This window comes from Rousettus aegyptiacus, unplaced genomic scaffold (genome assembly GCF_014176215.1).
Source record: "Rousettus aegyptiacus isolate mRouAeg1 unplaced genomic scaffold, mRouAeg1.p scaffold_m13_p_8, whole genome shotgun sequence".
Classification (NCBI taxonomy): domain Eukaryota; kingdom Metazoa; phylum Chordata; class Mammalia; order Chiroptera; family Pteropodidae; genus Rousettus; species Rousettus aegyptiacus.
Window position 1 is genome coordinate 54,414,205 of NW_023416311.1, and position 20,985 is coordinate 54,435,189.

At 35.9% G+C, this 20,985-nt stretch overlaps 1 long non-coding RNA gene across 1 annotated transcript in view; it reads right to left on the bottom strand.

Moving 5' to 3' along the window:
* Positions 1-6,713: 6,713 nt before the first annotated feature.
* LOC107518285 overlaps positions 6,714-20,985 on the bottom strand; it is an 85,179-nt gene continuing 70,907 nt past the window's right edge. The window contains exon 3 of the long non-coding RNA XR_001598809.2: positions 6,714-9,794. This is a non-coding gene — a long non-coding RNA (uncharacterized LOC107518285). The remainder of the gene's footprint in view (positions 9,795-20,985) is intronic.

Here is a 20,985-nt window from a genome sequence, read left to right on the forward strand (position 1 = left end):
TGGTTTCTGTCCAATTTTGGAGGTGATCAACAGAAATACTTCCCGGATAGGCATTTCCCTGACATATTGCATGAAAAAAAGAAAAAGAGCAAAAATCTTTTAATGATTTTATTATAAATCTCATGATAGTAGGGTCCTAATCTGGCTAGAAAGCAAAGATTCTGTGCCTGCCGAAGCCATGTGTGCTTGGGTATTGCGTAGTTATTATAATTTATGATTAGTGATAGCCCAGTGCTACAACATCAATAGGAGAACATGGCAAAGAGCCAATGTCCAAGGCTAACAAAAGAAACTGTCTTTCTGATGTCTGACACACCTTGAATCACTTGATGTGTCTTTCATAACTCATCTTATAAACTTAACTATTAAAACTTGAAAAACAATGAGATACCACTACCACAATCTATTAAAATGGCTTAAAGTAAAGATATACATATGACAATACCAAATGCTGATGAGAATGCAAAGCAGCCAGAACACTTACGTATTGCTGGTGGTAATTATACGTCGGAAAAAGTTTGGCAGTTTCTTGTCAAGTTAAACTTACGTGTAAGTATTTAACTCTAGAGGCATGTAAACCTATATCCACACAAAAACAAGCATATGAATGTTGACAGCAGCTTTATTCATAAATGCTAAAAGCTAAAAACCCAAAATGTCCCCAAACTTGTGACTAGACAAATTATATCCACATAGCAATAAAAAAGATACATACAACAACAAGACTGAGTCTCAAAAGCATTATTCTTAGAGAAAAAGTCAGACTCAAGAAACCACATAATGAACGATTTAATTTAAGTGATATAGTGGAAAAGAAGAAAAGTAGGGGAAAAAATTCAGATTCATGGTTGCTGGTAGCCGGAGGTGAGGGAGGGGGATTTACTACAAAGGGTCACGAGGAATTATCCTATATCTTGACATTGATAGTAGTCACATTATTATATAAATTTGTCTAAATTCTTCAGACTTTACAGTTAAAAACAGTGCATTTTACTGTGTGTAAATTGCATCTCAATAACAACAACAAAATTAACTTGCATGTTTAAAATAGAAAAAAAAAAAACCCAAACCTTGAGAATTTTGAGAGTCGTTATCTTGAATTTTCATTTGAACATTAGTTTGATCATTTCCAGCTCTGAAAGCTTTTGACATTTACCCTTTTGTTGACCATAATATGTTTCCTATAGATCCTATCCAACAGTAGACTTGAATGTTTATCAGCCATGTTTAGCCAATTTTGAGAGAATTCATTCCTACTGGCTACAGCATCCATTGTATGTAATGAGCAAACTTTTGTCCAATGCAGCTAGAGAGGTCCTAGTTATATACCATCTTGGAGGGGATTGGGGATCTAGTCACTTAAATGATGTTCTCTGTTGTATGGTTTAGAGGGGAACTTCATTTGAACATATAGCTTATATAGATTAAGCTAGCAAAAAAGAGACCAGTTGGGAATATTAACAGCGGGAGCCAGATAAGCCATGTACTTTAAGTACTTCTTCATTGAATGAAACAGTTTTGAACACCACAGAGGAAAACATGGAAAGAATTTTTCTACTACTTTCTTAGTGTGCCATCCCTTTTGCTTTCTTAGAGATAAGTCTCAAACCACAAACCAGAACTAATTTACCAGGGCAGCCAGCCATTCCCTTTGTAAACAGGTATCTTATCTTTCTTATTTTGATAGTTTTGTGTTGGGATGTAAAATTCCTGAAATAAAACTCCTACTAAAAGTCCTCGGTAGATTAGGCAGTGCTTCCTTTATAAAGCTAATCTAAGTCAATAAAATGCTCTTCGATGGGGCAGGAGGAAAAATGAACAGGGCTTGAGAAACACAACAAAGGAGTAACCTTTAGACTAATTTTCTACACTGACATCCAAAGCACATCAAGTGACATCTGGCACTAAGTTTACAAGAAAGTATTCATCAAGTGAGAGGCAGAGAGAATATTTACCTTAAAATCCATATAGCATTGAAATCATAAAGCATAATATTAATCAGGCAAAGTTTCCATTAAAACACATGCTATGAATATACATGCAAACTGCTGGTTATAAATATTAATTTGCATCAGTGTCTTCCACTCAGAACTTCTGGAAGTAATGCTGTTATGAAACGTGCATGCTCTGATAAAGCCGTAACCGCTATGTGGTGGAGCAAGGAGGCGGATCAGCCAGCAGGAGCATGGACGCCGGGCAGGCATGAGGACAACTTTCCCAAAGAGGAGAGCATTTTGATGTTTCCCAACACTGTGATTTGTTCTTCCAACCATTTCAATTAGCTACTGGCAGCCACAGCTAACCACTTTCAAGTGACTTTACTAGGATTTTTCAATCTTTTTACACTGTCTTCCTTTTTGATGCCTTGTTGATTTTGATCCTAGATACTGACTCAATTAACGAATTACTTCTCCATAAATAGAGAGTTTCTGTGCTCTGCTTTTAATTTTTCACACACATGCACATGCAAACACCCAATTTAGAGCCCTAAGAGCTTTGCATTTTTATAAATCTTCTCCGTAATTGAAACTGTAGGTAATATCTGGACCCCTTATTCAAGTATTTGGTATTATAACTATTATTTGTTTTAATTTCAATTTTAAAAGTCCTGAACGTTTACTTTCAGATTAAAGTCTCTTGTCATTCAACTCATAGCCAGTGGTTTCCAGAAGTCTATTTGTCAGGTGCAGTTTGGATTTGTTTTCAAACAATGGAAAATGACAATAATATTCTCAAATTACAGAATGAATAATAATAGCTAAACTTTACCATGGACTAGGCCCTGGCCTAAGCACTTTTCTTGTACTAATTTATTTGGACATCACAACAATCCACAGCAGTAGATACAATTACTTTAACGATGAGAAACAAAGTCACACACCCTATCTCTGCCAATTTCTTGACCAATTACACTTATCTCATATTAGACAATGAGAAACAAAGACTACCAAATAGCAATCAGAAACAAAGATGAATTTATTGGCTTGCCTGCAAGAGAGGTTTGCATTACTCAGGTACAAGCAATTCTCACCAAGCAGCACCTGAAAGGACTATGTGTAGAGCCAAACGGGAGAAAGGCAATATTCTGATTTCGGGCCTCTGCATTGTGGATTGTTTCTGTTCCTTCTTTTTAAGTGGTCACTTGCAGGTTTTATGTCATTGATACAGAGAAGCCTAGTTTCCAAAACAGTCTAGGATGGATTGTGAAAGATTCCCAGTGTGCCTAAGGTCATCCAGCAAACATGCTGAATGCACATGCTTAAAGTGTAGCAAAATTCATTTCACACCCAGCAGGTATCACGTGGCAACACAACATCTATATATTGTGGGATTAAAGTCTGGTTGCAGTAACATGGATGTGAATCACATGCTTGATTATTCCTGTTTTTTGAGGGCATAAGTACAGAAAGGACCATAAGAGCTCCAGTAATTTCTAACTTACAAGCTTTATATTTGGGAACTATTTCACACATAGTGCTTCCTAGACTTATATAAAGGGTACAATAAACTGAGAAGAAACATTTTCTTGTGTCTACTAGGATTCTGTAAACTTGGAAGTCAGGCATGGCCATACTGCTACCCAAGAAAGAGGGAAAACAGAATAAAATAAAACAAAAGCAACGTAGCTATTTCAGGCTATTTGAGCCTAGTCCGTTTTTGGCTCTTCTGTCAGTAACAAAGGACATCTTTCTAATTCCCAATATTTTAGCTTATTTTACATTATCTTTCTGCTTAGTTAACAGCAGCACATGAAGAGGATATAAGAAATATGCCACCAGGTGATGTAGCTGCTGCAAATGCCATGCCGAGAACCATATTTCATATCAAACATCTAGGCTGCACGTGAGAAATGCAGGCATGACTCCAACCCTCTCTCTCACCACCAGCAGAATGCGGCAACAGCAGCGAATTCATGACCCGCAAGCACAAGTACATCTATTTGGATGTGGAGAAAAACCTCACTCAGAGTAGAAATAAGAAATTGTCCATTAGGTAGCTTCCTTCCCCAGCTCCAAAATTTTTCCCTCAGATTATTCTTTTGTGTAAAGCAATAGTTTGCTGAATTTCCCCTTTCAAAAACTAACATTTCTGGAAACAACAAGCAATCAGAACCATATTAACTCCCCGCTCAAAACGTTCTGAGTGATACTACTCTTTCTCAAATGCCACATTTCAGTGAGTAAAGAACCTATGTAAAAAGAAAACTGCCTAAATATACGAAAAGGAAATAACTTCCAACCTGTGCATTATTAAAGACTTTCTAAGATAATGTAAGTAATTGTTGATACCAAAAATAACTTCTAGTCCTGTGTCTCCTGTCATTTTAGAATTTACACTGGAAGACATAAAAATAATTCAAAATAACACAATACTCAATTACAAAACATTACTTAATATAAAGGAGCAATGGAGAAGTATCAGTTAAGGTCTACGAGGATAGTCAAAAAAGCCATTATAAAATCTGAAGTTGGGCCAACTTGCTAGGGCTCCTGTCTCTGAAAACTAGTTAGTACATGATATTAAAGGAGGACCAGATAGTCAAGACACTTCTCCAAAAATCACAGTATTGCAACAGTTTGGATATAACCAGCAGAGATGAGCAGATATCAGCAGCAGAGATGTGATTCAACCAGCCGCCAAGAGTTCAGAACTTTACCCAATATTCTATGAATTTTTCTCAAAGGATTTTTGGTTCACCTGCTACTATATAGTTGTCAGCCATTTAATTAGTATAAATTCACTCTTCCAGTTGTTTTATAGGAAATAAAAATAGCAAAGCTATTTCTGAGACTTTATCTAGATATAAAAGGATGCTTCAATAAAAAATGATTTGCAAAGAATTATAAAGCAACATAATAACAACCATAAAGTAATATCTTAAATGCACAAGAGCTGAAACTTTATATAAAAGATAATTAATCTGGGATATATTTAATCAGAAAAGACCTACCGAAGAGAAGTAGTTTTATGACATTTTAAAGGGACTTAAAGACATGGATTTCCAGTGAAAAGAGTAAATGGTATTTAAAGGCAAAGATGTATTGTTTCTACTGGAAAAACTTTGATGTGAAGAAGCAAGAGGATCTAACCAAACCAGAAAATGCAGCAAGTCCTGCAGAAGGAAATGTTGTAATGAGGAATCTGCAACCTAATTAGTTTTTTATGCCTGGTAGCTTTATGCTTGAAACAATACAGCTCTGCTTAGTAACCAAACACTATTTAAAAAATCTGTGTAAAACTTTAGATACTTTATAGTATTTATTTTCCCTCTAATTATAAAAGTAACAGAAAATTTGAATAATATAGTAAGTACAAAGAAGAGGTTTCAAATCTTCCATAATACCACTATTTAGATTTAACTACTGTTAACATTTATAGACTTTCAATCATTTTAGTGTGTGTGTGTGTGTGTGTGTGTGTGTATCCATCATGTGTGTGATATGTCTTATATACAAAATTGGTTATCTTACTACACATAGAGTTTTTAATATTTTTTTTCCACTTTCATATTTTTAAACCAGCATCTGCTTTATGTGACATTACTTGCAGAATTTTTTCTGTTGTTCTGATTTCATTAATGCTTTTTTCCCCCCCATTTCCCATTATGTTTGGCAAGCAGGAGCAAATTCAAATAAAAACCCCAGTTATGCTGTCTGAAAGAAATAATCCTTAGTTCAATGAATCTCTTAGCTTGATATTAGTATATATTGGTTTCCTAAATTAAAACATTCAGAGACATTAGCAAAGATTCGACACATCCTGATTCTGTGGAGCAGTAAAGCCCTAATCCTAACCCCTTACTACTTGTTTCAATTTCTTTGGGGCTTTTAGAGCATTTCGGTTTCACTTTGGGAAGTAGATGGCTTCAAATTTGTGAAGAGATGCTTTTATTTACCACTGTCAATGTCATTATCAAATCTCATTTATGAAAGAAACTGGGTCATGTTAAGTATATATAAAGTCCTTCGCAAGCCTATTGGTTCAAACTGTTGCATTGTATTACTCTTCTACCACACCCTAAATAGTGTGCCATGGAGCAAAGTCCAGCATCCCCCACTTCCAAAATCAGTTTATCCTACTCACACATAAAAAGAGAGCTTCATTTTTACTATGTCTTCATACAAAAGAATGATTAAAAAGAACTATTATGTTAAATGTGACGTCACTTTTTCTTCCTAAAAAAAAAAGTAATATTCGTTACACATTTGAGTCTTTTATTGGATATTTCTATCTATAGTTTGCTTGTTTCAGTATTTCCCATAGTAACATACATAGGGAAATATCTTTTCACTTTGTAGTGAATGTTTCAAATATAGAGCAACATAACACTGGAGAATGTTTTCCTATTAACTGATAAAACTTTCCTCTGGAGATGCTCATGTGCCCAGAAGCCTTAGCAAGGCGCAAACAAATTGCTTTGATCTCCTTCTATTTCTGAAAACTTAAAAATGTTAAAAAGATGGCACATTTCAATACAAGACAAAAATAACTCCAGAAGAGAAGGCATCTATGATGGCCGCTACATAGAAGTGTGTACCTTCCTCTTCCGTGTACAGTGACCCTTCCAAAGCTTAGTGGCTCGAAATGTTCAATGAAAACCTGGAAATCTTGGCTGATAACAGCTTTTTTAAATGAGAAAACATATAGAATATATCGCTTAGGTTTGGCCACTTGCAAAACCATTATAAGATAAAATATTTTTAGGACCCAACAAAAATGCTTACACGTTGCTCTGTTCGAGGAAGGTATATTTTCAGAGACTGGCAACTTCCTTTTGCGCATAGTAATATGTGTTCCCTCTCTGTAGATAGAGCAAAACAAATCAGGGTTTTCTCCCCTTTCTGGGCATTACCATGAGAACTAATTCTTCTGGACTTAATGCTAGTTCAATAAAAAGCAGTCACTTAAAAAACTCAATGAAACAGGGTTCACAGAATTTGAGGAAAAAAAATAATCCCTGAGGTAAACTATGTTGAGGAAGTATATTGCTAAATTTAAAAACAGGCCAGTTTTCTTCCACATGCTTTCTTTCTTGTGTCTCTTCGAACCACTGAGTGAGTGAGCATACAAAGGAACTAGATACAGAAATTAAAAACACACACACACAAAAACAGTAGGAAAGACTTAACTCGAGTCAATATGCATGATACAGAGAAAGAATTAACCCAAGTAGGAATTAACCCAAGTCAATGCATGATACAGAGAAAGAATTCCCCAATTAAAAAAAAAAAAATGTAGCTAGTTGAACATTTTACATAACAATACATTATAAAGCCTGAGTCACCGTGAGTTGACTCAGTAAAATGAGTATTTTAATAGAATAAGACTTACAATAAAAATAATCTGACATTTACTTAAATTATAAATAAGTATATGATAATGAGGCCTAAGCTAAGAAATACACATATTCTAAAGACTATTTAGCATAGCCAGAGTACATGCTTCTGGGGTTCTCTGGAAGAAGGAAAAGAAACTGGATGAAACCCCTGAAGGGAATCTAGAGAACTGGACCTGCCCACTTTTGGGAAATAGGAATCCAGGGTCTAAATATTAAAGAACAAAGGACCACAGATTCTCTCTCATCTCATGATCACCTTCCTTCAGATCTGCCTTTTTGCCTACAACCTGAGGAGCATTATCTGTATTATATTCCATGTGAATGGTGGTCACTGGAACTCTGCGAAGCAATAGAGATTTCTCACCAAAAGAAAAATATCAGGAAGAGTTGGCCACTGTTTGTGCCCCTCCCCTGCATTCTTCAACCTTGCATTCAGGCATATATTCAACAACCATTTGCAGAGAATTGTATCAGTCAAGACTTGGTTTAAGATGTCTGAAAACCCGACTCAAACTGGTATGGTCAAAAAAATGAATTTATTGTTTCATGCACCTAAATACTTCAGGGATATACTGGCTTCAAGTGAATAGATAGTATCATCAGAACCAGAATCCTGCATGTCTTGCCCCGCCCCTTGACTCTCTGTGTAGATTATTCTCTGACAGTACTTTGTAAATTGCTTAGTGCTGTACAAACTGAAAGACAAAATTCTCCTAGTTAATAATGATCATTTCTCCTGACTTTATTATTAATTCCAAACTCAGCATAATCACCTGTGAGAACATTAACCTATTAGTCAATAAGTGAATAAGTACTTTGAGAAATAGAAATGACCACACCCTTAAATGAAACAGAAGCAATTCATTCTGAATTAGAATCCTTGGTTAAAGTGTACAGCTGAAACTTATTGGATTTCGTTAACCAATGTCATCATTAAAAAATAATAATAATTAATTGAAAAAAAAAAAAAGAATCCCTGGGGCGGACATTGGGCACCTGCATTTTTAACAGCTCTCTAGGTGATGCTTATGTGTAAGACCCACTGGCATGCACATTCGACAAATAGCACTGAGAACTAGCTTGCCTAAATTTGTGAAATATTTAAAGGAGTTCAGCAGTTATTATGGTATTAAAATGTATCTAATTATACTATCATCAAATTTTTTACTTTGGGGTGCTAAGAATAGATGTTTCAAGTTTCCCAAAACACCGATGACCCACAACTTTTACTTAAATTTCATTCTTGAAGCCTACCTATCTCCACCTTCAGATAAGTCTATTCACATATAGTTTTAGGGCAAAAGGCGGATGAAACTTGAAAGCCCTGTTTTAATTGTCACAAATGTGTTAGGATAATATTTTTAAAACAGTAACATATTTTTTTCTATCAATGTTTTCTTCTTCCCTTCCCTTCATTGAAACAAAGAGGATGCCTAAGAAGAGAGGTGAAACAGGGAAAAAAGCAGAAAAGTCTGAGCATCTTTTTGGCTTTAGTTTTCAGATGCTTAAGAACTTAAATAGAAAATATCTGGGGTAGAGACAAAATATTTGGAAGAAACAGGATGATTGTACATCTTTCTTCTTTACCTACCACCCTCACCACCTATACATAAACACTAGAAACATGTCCCCTCGATGGTGATAATAGTGGAGATTTTGGAAGGTCCTGTAAAGAAAACCCTGGCATGACTCCTGGAGAGGAGGGATAGCTATGGTGGACCTACGCAGATGAGAATATAGAAAGCCCAGAATCTCCCACACTTACGTCCCCCTAATACTTGGCAAAAAAACGACAAAATTTTTTCTGAGTCCCACCAACCTCTACCAAGACTGGAAAAGAAGCAAGAGAGAGAAATGAAGGAGCTAAGAGACTTATGTGGACACAAACAGGAGAATTTTGGACTGTTTTGCCTCAGCTGACTAAAGCTCTTGTTCATCTGACTTGTGTTTTTTTTCCTGGGGGAAAAACGAACTTGACAAAGATGCACTGTCTTTTGGAGGGTGCAGAACCTCAAAACTTGAGCCATTCCAGTCCCAAAAAATAATTTGTAATTTTACAAATGGAGGGGAAAAAGCAATGGATTAGCAACAAAGACTTTGTATCTATTCATAATAATTTTTATATACTTTTGTACTTGTTATCCATTGCTGCATAACAAATTATCCCCAAACTTAATGACTGGCTTAAATTAAATGATTATTGTCTCACAAATTTTCTGTGGGTCAAGAATTTGAGAGTGGAACAGGTATGCCATTTTGGCTCAGGTTCTCTCATGAATCAAAATGTCAGCTGAGACCTCACTCACCTGACCACTTACCTGAGTCTGGAAGATCCACTTCCAAGATGTCTTGCCCACATGACTAGTAGGTTCACCTTGGCTTTTGGCAGGAGGCCTTAATTCCTCTCCTTCATAGAGCTGCTTGAGGATCCTTATAAAACGGCAGCTGGCTTCCCCTAGAAGAGATTCAAGTGAAGCCAAGACAGAAGAAGCCACATGTCTTTTATGATGAAGCTTTGGAAATCGTACACTGTCATTTCTTCTGAGATTCTATTGGCTACACAGGTCAAGTTTACTGATTTCAGGAAGGCATTATACAAGATCAAGAATAGCAAGAGGTGCACTCATTAGGCATCACTTTGGAGGCTGCCACAACTTACTTCTTTGTAATATTTCCACTAGAAAATAAAGGATTCTTGCCTCGAACAAGAAAAAAAAAACATTCTAATTAAATGTCACCTCTATCAATCATCTCAGATATAAAAGAAGAAGGCAGTTCACCTCACTCTCAAAAAGAAGCATTGAGTAGGTTGTGTTCTTTGAATTTAACTCCGAATGAACTTCTTTTTGCCTGTTTTCCAAAGACAAGGAAGGCATCGGGTGGATATAGGAAGCTTCATCTTTGTTGCTTAGACCAAAGAAATCAAAATCAAACCTCATCAATAAAGCACTGAGAAATCAGTGTGGATAATATCTGATCTTCATTTCATTTTATTTTGAATGGAAAATAAAACGGGCATTGCTATAAAAACTCTTCTAAGAAATATCTGTTTCTTAAAATCCTGAACTTTTCACTCATTGCTTTATAAAAGTCGTCAACTAACTTAAGACTGGCAAAGATAATGGAGTTTTTCCTGATCTTTATCCAAGAATTTCTAGAAGTGACTGGTGTGTACCAATAACTAAGGGAGAATTTAGAAATTCCCATACCTGTACCCTGTATTGTATAAGCCTCTAAAACCTGTATATAACCCTGGGAAGATGGGTAGAATCGCAAATAGCACAAGGAAGGCATGAGCTAAAATTAAGATGCAGAAAAACAATGTAGGTTATATATGACTTTCACACATGTCCAAAATACCCACTGCCCATATATTCTGATATAAATTAAACCAGTGCTTGAAGTAGAAGACAAAAATGTCACTAGTTATATTCACATACAACAAAACTATTGGGTAACTTAATCTATTTGGTCACTCCATTTAGTCAACTCAGTTTTTAAAAAAATCTTCAAAAAAAGTTTAAAAAAAAATTACATAGTAGTCTTGCCTCTATTAAGTACTACACTAAGCACATTTTTTCACCGCATTTGTCTCCCAGCAAAACTGAGAATTGTGCATTGCTACTTCTAATATTCAGTTGAGAAATCTAAAAGATAGAAAAATTAAATAACTTATCCAAGGATATTTAGTAAAGCCAGGGTTGGAATTCTTGGCCCCAAAACCTGTGTTCACTCCTCTAAACACATTGTCTCCAATAAAGTGGTCTTTTCTTTTTTCAACACAAGGCAGATTTCAAATACTTTGAGGAAAATATTTACAATAGAAATATTTGCATCATAATTTAACTCTGAATGAACTTCTCCAACATAGGAGAAAAAAATTAATTATCATTATCAATTCTAACAAGTACCCACTATGCCCAAATTACTCTAAGATTAACCCCTCCCCCCACCCCCACCCCCCCAAAAAGGTATATAGCTCCAAAATTGAGCAATGCAGCATGGCAGCAGTATCAAATGGAACATGACACCTGAAATGAAAAATTCTGCACCACACATGAACTCTGCAGTCCAAGATACTGACTGCAAACTTGCTCAGAAAACATATAAGGGAAAAAGTCTGCTCATTTAACCAGCTCACCTAAGAGAAACACTTGTCTGCCTTCATTTTATAATGTATTCTTTATCTACACTTTATAATATATACCTTATCATTCTCATTGATTTGCAACTTCAGAAGGAAACTTAACTTTGAGATCTTTGAACATTTGAGCTTATTGGCCAAGGGTCTCTTTATCCATGTTTTTAATGGAGAAACTGAGACATAGAATTTACTCTTCCCAGATCATACAAATGGAATCAGCCAAAGAATTTTACCCCATGACTTCAAGTACAGTACTTTATTTGTCCTTGTAACATAGTCATATGCCCAAATTTTTCTAATCTTTTGGAGAATGAAATTGTTCATATAAAAAATATTTTAAGATTATAAAACGATGCAGAGTTTGTTATTTTAGTACATTGACTTTGGAGTTAATATTAATCTAGTTATGCTTTTTATAATTTCTATTTTATCATTTCATTCTGTGCAGCTGTGTCACTGCTCATAAATTTTTTAAATGGCTTTTTGCAAATTGGAGGTAAGGAGAGTGGCCACAGAAAATATTTTTAAGTGATTAAATTCAGTTCTCAGATGACTTCTTTTCAGTGCTGCTGTACCTCACCAGTAGCATGCTGACATCTGTGAGAAAACAAAATTAATTATGCAATTATAATGAAATTCTGTGTTCAATAGTACTTTTTACTTCCCAGATGGGGAGGGGGGAAAAAACAGTGCCCATCTTATATAGACTCCTCCAAGGTATTTGAAGACATATTAAGAAAATTTACAGCATCAGTTCAATGTGCGTCCAAGATTTTCTTGCTCTCGAGGGTCAGATTCACTATGCCGTTTAAAAGCCAAAATCCTTTCCACAAAATAAGATAAAGGCTAAAATTCCATCTGACCAAAACAGCTTTGTAAAAAGTAAAATTTTAAAAAGTTCAATATATTTATGTTTCATTTATGTTTCATTTCACTATCTTCAGTGTTTTGAAAAATACCAAAAGCCAAATTACTATTTGAAAATCCCACTGTAAAAAAACAAAACAAAACAAAACATATTCTGTTTCTGGAGCTACAGAAAATACTGAAATTCATTTTTGTAGGATTACTTTCATCAGTTTCAAAGAGAAAACAGATATGACTGTTCTTTAAATACTGACCTTGCAAATTCCTCAGTTATTTGAATTTTTTAACTGCTTAGAAATGTGCTACTACCTACACGAATGTAATTTTATTTTATTAGAAATGTGTCTGGACTTTCAATACAATCTGGAATAGAAGTAGATAAAGTTTCAATTTCCTTATTTAAATTGCTTTCTATAATTCTTATATTCAACAGAGGATTGATGCAAATTGATCTGAGGGTTACATGCAACCTCTTAAGAACCTAGGAAAGAATCCCGGGGTGTGCTCATAGGTCTTTCCCAACCATTTTCTTTATGAGTTCATTTCACATCTGTCTCACACCTTGGAAAAATACAGGTCTGAAGGGTCACTTGAAATGAGAGACTTTCCTCTTCATAACACAGAATAGAGATTCAGGGCTTTGATATTGTCATGGAAATGACTCTTCCTAAATACCGTTTAAAGGCCTGTTTCAAGCCAGAATGAGCTGGAACAATGTTTTCTTTTTCTTTTCAAATTATGAGATTGGAGTATGGGTAGAGAGAAGCTCTGATCGATGGCGGGAGGAAAATAAAAAAGAGCGTGCCTGAGAGAATTCTTCTCATTTATGCTGGCAAATTGTATAGCATAGCTTTATTCAAAAATGATGTTTGCCTTTTCCCTCAGGTGCACAAATGCGCAGCCTGTTGAAAACTGAAGAAAAAAGGCAAGAAAAATAAGAAAAAAGAAATGGAATGGACCATCCTGACTATAATTCTTAGTTTTAAAAAACTGAGTTAAAAAAAAGTTGAGTTTTATACTGGAAATTATGGCACATACAAACATAGAAAAGTTCTTTTCAAAACAAGTAATTGATTTTTAAAGTAGAACTTGAGAAATATATTTAAATATCTAATTAAATCACTATTTATTTTAGTGTTTGTATCATGTAGAAATTTATTTTCTTCTAATAAACTACAAAGAAATAAAATCTTTCATTCTCTTTAATAATAATAATAATAATAAATAGATTGAAGACAGGGAAGTGACAAATGAATTGTTGTTTTAAAAAATACCCTCATACTGAGACTATTAAATTGGATTTTAGGTTTTATAATCTCAATGTTATCTTAATTTCTAGCCTTCTTAGCATTTTTTAAAATAAAAAATGCAAGGATCTCCCCAATTCAAACAAAAATTTTCAGAGAAACAAATTTAGAGAAAAACTCTGGATTTATACTTTGAGGACAATCTAAGTTAATTATATTGGTTACTGGTGCAAAGCACAGTGTTTTCAAAGACATAACACAATCCATATCCTTCTCTTCACTTTAGGGGTTCATCCTTTTATAAAATACTCTATTGATTCTCTTAATATTTATTCTTTGATTCCAGGGAGTGGGTGAAGGAAGACTTCTCTATAGGAGTTGTTCACAGCACCCATCCATCGACCTCTCCTTGACCTTTGAGAGAAAAGTTATTGTCTTGTCATTGCTAAACAGGCTTGAGAAATATTTTTGTAGATCAGCTACGTTGTGGCAACTAGAGACTGTCTAAAGAGTATTTAAAGCATCTTAGAATGGGAGATAATGAACCATTATTATCAAATGTTAACATAGGGAGTTCTATTTTAAAGTAGCCCAGCTTAATGGAATGAATATCTAAATTAATTTGAATTCCATTTGTAGAACTGCCACCTTAATGCCCAAGGGCAACTCACATTATTTGGAAATGATTCTCCCAGCTGGAGCTGGTAGTACTCAGACTCTTAGGTGAGAGTGCTCTGTTCTTATGTTAAAATAAAATCTGCAACTGGCTTCTCAAGTTGTGATTCAATTGTGTTTACTCCAGTATAAGAATAGAGTGACTTGCTTTTCTCTCTATTCAGAGACATGTCTTCTATTTAGAAGCACATTCAGAAATGTTTGAAAATTATGCTTTTTAACATTAATCAAGAAATTACATAAAATGAACAGAGTATAACCATAATTAAAGATTAATATTTAATACATAGCACCTATAAAGCTAGCCTGATTCCATCTTCATCAAGCCTGAGAACAAAACAAAGCACTGAGTAATCCTCCTCCCCCAAAACCTCCCCCCCCCCAACCCAAAAGCTTTCCAAAGACCTAGAGAGAGGAAGATTGGAATTAGGATTCAGAAAACACTTACATTCTAGATATTTCTGCCACTGACTTAAATCTCTCTCTATGTTAAAAGAGATGAATCTTTTCCTAGAAGCCTCATGCCAATATAAGAACTTAAGAAGAGGTGGGAAAATGGAGTCTTTTGTAAAAGGTCGATCTTGCAATAAACAATAACAGGAATTCCCCTTGTTTGAAAGAATCAAATATAGTCTCCAGTGTCAAAGACCTGGAGCTAAATCCTATTAATCAGTGAAGCCTGAAACTAAGGTAAAATCTTAAATTTATATAGTTCTTTACAGTTTATAAAGCTTTAAAGTAATTCTATCCCTCTTAGCTATCCTTTTTATTTCAAACACTTATCAATACCTGACATATTATTCATTTATCTATTGATTTCTATATCTTTCTCCTACTGCTAAAACGTAAGCTCAATAAAAGCAGGGACTTTAGTCTGCATCATTCACTCCTATATCCCCAGCACCTAGAGCAGTGCTTGGTGCATAATACACAATATATATTTGTTAAATGAATAAAATATGTAAATAATGAATAAGTACTATTTTATTTGAGTCTCGAAACCCCCTGGAAAAAAGGTGGACATGAATTTCTCATCTTTATAGGTAAGAAAACCAAGACCTCAAAATACCAAATTACTTATGACAGTATAAACAGGTAATTGGGGTCAGAGCTATGATTAAAAAGATCTAATTCCTAATTCCAGTTCTGTTCTAGTATTACTTTGCTGACTGTGCAAAGGGACTAGACATAGGTGGTCAAAGATTTACTGACATCGGAATTGGTCCATTGTCACTTTCCATGAAGACCATGCAAGAGAAAAAAAGGACTAACTTCATGTCCTTTTCTTAAAGTATAGGTGTCAACCTTTTTCTGCTTTCTTGTCTCCTTAATCATTTTCCTAAATTAAATTGCCTGGCTAAGGTGTTTGTTGTCTCATCAGCCACTTTATATTAATGATTTTTTCCCTGGTATCTTCTCTTCTATCCTGTGTAATTAGTATGGCCTAGAGATATCATTTATTGAACCCTTTTTCCATGACACTGAACATTAGCCATTTGTTCACTCACAACCAAGAAGCTGGAGATCTATCAGGTTCCAAACTCCAGGCTCTTTCCACTATACCATGCTGCCCCATGAAGGACCTGGCTCCTTAGAGGTGACCCTTGGGAACCCTAGAACAGAGCTCACAGAGCCCACAACCACCCTTGACAAGAAAACTCAGCAGAAGCTTAATTCCATACTGGTTAGCTGCAGAAGGGTTGTGGTATAGGAGTGCAAAATGGGCAACTGGAGACCTGATTACTAGCATATAGATCATTAGTGACAGTTTAAGGGTGCGGGGGGTGGGGGGGGAATCTTCCAGGATTTGATTTAGGATTAGAATGATACAGGAGGGAATGACTCAGCCAATAGTTAGTCTAGGAGGATTCAATCCCTGGTGGTAATGGGTGGATCAACTTGACCTTTCCTCCCTCTTTCACCAGTTACACAAAAACATTTTTGTAAGGATATCGTGCTTTTTTTAATTTTCACCCCTTCTTTCCTTTCCTTTGTTCTTAGTAAAACACCAAGTTTATGCCTTTTAGAGCCAGTAGTGAGCAGCTGCAGAAGGCAACCAATCATGACTCTTGGGTCCCTCCTAACATCCAGTTCAAATTTTGCCTTTAAAGCAGTGCATCACATCTCCATTAGAGTCAAAATGGTGCCTTCCAAATAAGAACCGAAAAGAAGGGGTGAGGGGACACCGATATTCTGGTAATCAGGTTTCTGCCACTGGAAACGCTAATTAGAACATGAAAATAAATTCTTTCTGAACCTGACCCATAGTTACTAACATTTTGTGAAGTCATTTAAGAAAGAAATTAAGTTAAATAAACACAGATTTGCTGGTGGATTTACAACACTGGACAAGCAAAATACACTTGCTTGGTATAAAGCCAGTCATGGGCTGTGCCAGGCCCCTGCACATGTATTAAGACAAATGGGAGCTTTAGCAGAGTATGCTAGGACAGAGCTGAGCTCAGGACCTTTCTTTTAATTGTTAAACAATGTATGCTGTGTTGAGCTTCAGTCTGGCCAGGACTGTTCATCAGCAAAGATGAACCATAAGGTTAAAACAGCAGAATAATCCCTGCCAGTCACAAGTGTCAGGGAGGTGGAAAGGATAGGGAGTTTGGATCCCTCTTAGGAGTGAGACCAAGTACCCCCACTTAGAAAGTTGCTCAGAGTTCTGGCATCTCTAGATAACTGAGATTTCTGAGAAAACCTAAGTCCTGTATGTGCCTGAATATAAGACAAAGAACTTCTTTGTATTTGAGGCTTTATGAAGTCTCTCATACTCTATTCTGGACAAATTTTGTGTAGGAAAGATCAATTAGCCCACATAGATCTGAATCAATTTTAATTTTACTTGCTTATAAAGGTTAATCTTATGAAAATTACATTAAAAGCAGAAAGGAAAGGGAAGGGAAGAAGGGAAGGAGAGGGAAGGGAAGGGAAAGAAGAAAGGAAGGAAAGAAGGAAGGAAAATGAGAAAGGAAGGAAGGAAAGACAGAGGAAAGAACAAGAATGAAAGAGAGAAAAAGATGGAGATCACACCTCACTCCCTAGATATCCTGATTTAATTGGCAGACAATGAGAACTTTCTTTTCTTAAGATACCTCAGGTGATCCTAAGGTGCAGCAGCCAAGGTTTGAAAGCATTAACCAGATAAAATTAGCAGTTTTTAAAATAGGAAGTTTAGTAAATATTCCTAAGGTTATGATAACCTCGAAATGACAAGTGTTGGGTTTTACTTAGTCAATATATGTGACTATTCAAAAAAAGTAAAAAATACAATATATGGTTAGGTTGTGATGAATATTTACCTACAAGAGTCACGGAAAATAAAAACCTGTCCTATCATTATATCAGTGGGTGATTGAGGGTTGGGGTAAAATTTTCCATGGATAGCATCTAGGGATACCTCATAAGATTGTTTAGGTTATACACTGCACAAATCCAAAGGGTTGTGTTCATATAATATTCACATCTCATTGGGGAAATAGGGGCATAGCTAATATTCATGCTTTAATGTTTTTATCATATTTAGACATATATAATAAGATGTTACCCTGAGTATTTTGTACAGAAATAAATTATAGTAGTAGGAATTTTTTTTCACTCACTGAGGAAACTGAGTTTTGATTCTCAGTTGTCATAGAATAAAACAGAATGTCCTGAAGCTAGAGACAGAGAAGCCATGGTGGACATCTGTTCTCCATGCCCATCCAGCATCCCTTCCTCTTTTGTCTCATATTAGACACCCTCTCTGTATCAACCAAGGTTCTCCAGAGAAACAGAACCAATAGGAGAGATATATGGAGATTTATTGTAGGAATTGGCTCGTGTGCTTATGCAGGCTGAGAAGTTCCACGATCTGCCATCAGCAAGCTGGAGAAATAGGAATGCTGGTGATGTAATTCAGTCTGAGTTCAAAGGCCTGGTCTCCAAGTGCAGGAGAAGATGGATGAATGTCTCAGCTCAAAGAGAGTGACTTTACCCTTCCTCCATCCTTTTGGTTCTATGTAGGCCCTCAAGCGGTTGGATAATGACATCAGCATTGCTGAGGGAGATCTTCTACACTCTGTCTACCAATTCAAATGCTAATCTCTTCCAGAGACACTCCTCACCCCCTCAAGCATCCCCCCAACCCCTCCCCTAGACACACAGAGAAATAATGTTTTGCCAGCTATCTGGGTATCCCTTTGCCCAGTCAAGCTGACATATAAAATTAAGCATCACAATCTACCTACATAGTTTTCTTTCCTGGAGGAATCCATTCCATGTGGTCTTACGTGGCTGTTGTGGCCCCATCCCCAATCCCCACAACAGGAATGAACATAGGACTAGGCCCCGTCAGTGATCCCACCAGTACTTGGTTGAAATTAAGTCCCTCCTGTACTTTGAAAGTTGAAAAATGGATATGAGATTCAGGCTGGGCTTATCAGAGAGGTGCCAGGAGTTTTCTGCTAGACCTACTTGAGAAGATGTTCTCGTTCCATGAAGGTTACAGAGTTAACACAATGTGTATTGGTGCTATGTGGCAGAGGATATTATTTGTTCTCCAATATCTGTCCTCTTCTTTCTGCACAATAATAAATGGTCTTACAGAATATACAAAATGAAGCCTGCATTTTCCAGCCTTTCTTGCAGCTACTTATGGCCTTGTCAACACATGGTACATAAATAAAAATTTCATGTGAGAGCATTCAGAAATCTTTAAGATTTGCTTTGTATCCTTCCCTGTTATATCTCCTTCTTGCATTCTGCTGCTTAGAATATGAATGTTATGACTGGAGCTCCATCTCAGACCATGAGCTGTGCCTTCACCCCAGGGATGGCAGTTCAGAAAGCTGCGAGAATGGGTACCTGAAGACTTCATGGGTCATATTTGTTTTACCAGCTCTGAATTGTTCATCTCCAAACCCGTGTGTGAGAGAGAAATAAAGCATATTCTTTAAGCTATTTTTATTTTATTTTCTCTTACTTGCAACAGTAAGTGATTGCTAATTAATCTTAGTTAATTTGGGTTGCCTTCATCAACATATTTACCACCTAAGAGTGAAGACAATGCAGAGGAAAGAGCAAAAAGAAAAAGACAGAATTATGTTGATATAACTTGTGTCACTGGATCTAGCCATGCCTAATGCCATACTACCTTTCAGTTATATAAGTGAAGATATTTACTTTTCTACTTAAGATATTTGAAACTGAGTTTCTGTCACACACAAACACATAAAAATGTTCAGATAAATCTAGCAATCCTGAGGAAGTATGCTCTCATTCATTTATATGACATTATTGTGACCAATTATGGGCTATGGAATTGGGAGTAGGAATTAATTTATTTAGCTCTCTAGATTCTCAAGGGACAGAGAGATCTAAACTGACATCTAAATTACGTTATCATCCACATTATTCTTTTCCCATGATAATGTTGTTTTTATTATTTGAAAATATTACATGGGACGTCAGTGGCTTGCAAGAGTTAAGACATTTCCTTGGAAATGGTAATTTAGGAAGATTTGGCTGGCTTCAAAGTCCAAGAGGGACTGAGAGAATTTTGAAAGATGAGGCTGGGAACAGGAGACCAGTTATGAGTAAGAAGTGAGATGACGGGGGCCTTGCCCTACTAGTATGTTATATTAATAAAGTACTTTGCAGTTCATAACATATATTATCTAATTTGATACTTAACAATTTTTTGGAGTAGGCAAAGAAGGTAACCAGTTTCACCATTTCACAGAAGTGGAAACTGAGACAGTGTGGTTATGCGTCTTGTCCAGTCATGTGGGTGTCAGAGCACAAGTCAGAATCCATATTTTCTGATTAACAGTCCAGTATGGATGTATTGTGTTTCTCTGTACACAGAGATCTACCAATAAACAAAGTTCTCTTTTCAGCAGCTTCATTCAGTTTTGTTTATGAATTCTACTTAATTGTTCATTGTTTTCTTTTTACTTGGGACCTCTCTTGAGTGGTGATGTGAGCTAAGACAGAACTTCATCCTGAGACAGATCATCTTTATAATGCACTATTGGAACCAAGGAGAGTGTGTGTGGATCAAGGAAAGAGTACCGAACAATGACAGAAAATCCCAACCTTGAGTCCCATAGAATAAATTTACGTTAAGTTTCAAGTCTTTTCCTCTGCTCAGTGCCTTCTCCAATGTAAAATCTAATTCATTATTATACCAGTAGCTCTGATAATTTTAATAATTTACCATTCCAAGGAGCCATGGGAAAATAAGAAAATTGCTTTTAGACAGTGTCTTATTCAAGCAAACGGAAATGGTTTCTGAACCACAGAAAACAAATAAACATGCCTCTGCCTAAAACTTCACTAGTGTTTGCCTGTTGTCTGGCACTAAAAGATGTGCTTTAAAATAATAGTGCAGTGTGTGCTTGGAGATTCTGAATGCTAGTGGGGCTATATAAACTCCAGAAGAAGAGGATGTTGACTATGTCTAGGACCACTGAGCTTGGAAGAACCCCCAAATGCAAGGTGTGAAACCGCAGGCTAAATATGTAAATATGGCAAAATGAAATGCCAAATTCTTAATGGTCAGCTTAGCTTTCATAAATTTTAAAGAAGCATATTTTATTATTGCTCAAAATATAACATAAGCATGCTATGTATACAGCCATACTGTATGGCCACCTTTATAACATTTATGCTTGGCACTCTGATGACATTGTAAAGCATTCACAAGAATTATGCATCTTCTATTG